This window comes from Ursus americanus, unplaced genomic scaffold (assembly GCF_024610735.1).
Source record: "Ursus americanus isolate L20-20 unplaced genomic scaffold, mUrsAme1.1.p SCAF_94, whole genome shotgun sequence".
Classification (NCBI taxonomy): Eukaryota; Metazoa; Chordata; class Mammalia; order Carnivora; family Ursidae; genus Ursus; species Ursus americanus.
In genome coordinates, this window is record NW_028273676.1 from 502,561 (window position 1) to 505,125 (window position 2,565).

A 2,565-nucleotide genomic window follows, 5' to 3' on the forward strand; every position below is an offset into this window, starting at 1 on the left:
GCCTGTGGCAAGGGGAAGGAAATGCCATACACTGACCTGGAAGAGAGCACAGGGCCCAGGCACAGTCTGAACCCTTCCCTCAACCCGGCGGTTTTGCTAGCAGGAGCACAACCCCAACGAACACAGCCCGGAGACTCCTGGGGCAAAAACGGCTTCCGACGAACAATAGGTGCTTGCTGTGGAACACCTATCCCAAGTGGGGGTAGCCAGCTCAACAAAATGCCACACACCCAGGTGTAAGAAGCAACATTGCCCAGGCATGGTCTAAGCCCCTCACCTCGTCCCTGTGCTTTGGGGAGCCGGAGGGACACCCGAGGCCTACGGACCTGAGACCCCTTTGCAAAAAGCCGGCTTCCCACGGAAACAGTTTTCTTGAGGTGCAGACCCTATCCCAAGTGGTTGTGGCAAGGTAAAGCCAATGCCCTCCACTTCTCTGGAAGAAACCACAGTGCCCAGGCATGTTCTAAGCCCTCCCATCCTCCCTGGGCTTCTGGCAGCAGGAGTGAAAAGAGAGGAGCAGAGCACTGGGACCCGTTTGACAAAAACCGGCTTCCCACGGGAAAGTCTTTCTCCACGTGCAGACATGCTCCCAGGTGCCTGTGGCAAGGGGAAGGAAATGCCATACACTGACCTGGAAGAGACCACAGGGCCCAGGCACAGTCTGAACCCTTCCCTCAACCCGGCGGTTTTGCTAGCAGGAGTTCAAGCCCAACGAACACAGCCCGGAGACCCCTGGGGCAAAAACGGCTTCCGATGAACAATAGGTGCTTGCTGTGGAAAACCTATCCCAAGTGGGGGTAGCCAGCTCAACAAAATGCCACACACCCAGGTGTAAGAAACAACATTGCCCAGGCATGGTCTAAGCCCCTCACCTTGTCCCTGTGCGTTGGGGTGCCGGAGGGACACCCGAGGCCCACGGCCCTGAGACCCCTTTGCAAAAAGCCGGCTTCCCACGGAGACAGTTTTCCTGAGGTGTAGACCCTCTCCCAAGTGGTTGTGGCAAGGTAAAGCCAATGCCCTCCACTTCTGTGGAAGAAACCACAGTGCCCAGCCATGTTCTAAGCCCTCCCATCCTCCCTGGGCTTCTGGCAGCAGGAGTGAAAAGAGAGGAGCAGAGCACTGGGACCCGTTTGACAAAAACCGGCTTCCCACGGGAAAGTCTTTCTCCACGTGCAGACATGCTCCCAGGTGCCTGTGGCAAGGGGAAGGAAATGCCATACACTGACCTGGAAGAGACCACAGGGCCCAGGCACAGTCTGAACCCTTCCCTCAACCCGGCGGTTTTGCTAGCAGGAGTTCAAGCCCAACGAACACAGCCCGGAGAGCCCTGGGGCAAAAACGGCTTCTGACGAACAATAGGTGCTTGCTGTGGAACACCTACCCCAAGTGGGGGTAGCCAGCTCAACAAAATGCCACACACCCAGGTGTAAGAAACAACATTGCCCAGGCATGGTCTAAGCCCCTCACCTCGTCCCTGTGCTTTGGGGAGCCGGAGGGACACCCGAGGCCCACGGCCCTGAGACCCCTTTGCAAAAAGCCGGCTTCCCACGGAGACAGTTTTCCTGAGGTGTAGACCCTCTCCCAAGTGTTTGTGGCAAGGTAAAGCCAATGTCCTCCACTTCTCTGGAAGAAACCACAGTGCCCAGGCATGTTCTAAGCCCTCCCATCCTCCCTGGGCTTCTGGCAGCAGGAGTGAAAAGAGAGGAGCAGAGCACTGGGACCCGTTTGACAAAAACCGGCTTCCCACGGGAAAGTCTTTCTCCACGTGCAGACATGCTCCCAGGTGCCTGTGGCAAGGGGAAGGAAATGCCATACACTGACCTGGAAGAGACCACAGGGCCCAGGCACAGTCTGAACCCTTCCCTCAACCCGGCGGTTTTGCTAGCAGGAGTTCAACCCCAACGAACACAGCCCGGAGACTCCTGGGGCAAAAACGGCTTCCGACGAACAATAGGTGCTTGCTGTGGAACACCTATCCCAAGTGGGGGTAGGCAGCTCAACAAAATGCCACACACCCAGGTGTAAGAAACAACATTGCCCAGGCATGGTCTAAGCCCCTCACCTCGTCCCTGTGCTTTGGGGAGCCGGAAGGACACCCGAGGCCCACGGCCCTGAGACCCCTTTGCAAAAAGCCGGCTTCCCACGGAGACAGTTTTCTTGAGGTGCAGACCCTATCCCAAGTGGTTGTGGCAAGGTAAAGCCAATGCCCTCCACTTCTGTGGAAGAAACCACAGTGACCAGCCATGTTCTAAGCCCTCCCATCCTCCCTGGGCTTCTGGCAGCAGGAGTGAAAAGAGAGGAGCAGAGCACTGGGACCCGTTTGACAAAAACCTGCTTCCCACGGGAAAGTCTTTCTCCACGTGCAGACATGCTCCCAGGTGCCTGTGGCAAGGGGAAGGAAATGCCATACACTGACCTGGAAGAGACCACAGGGCCCAGGCACAGTCTGAACCCTTCCCTCAACCCGGCGGTTTTGCTAGCAGGAGTTCAACCCCAACGAACACAGCCCGGAGACTCCTGGGGCAAAAACGGCTTCCGACGAACAATAGGTGCTTGCTGTGGAAC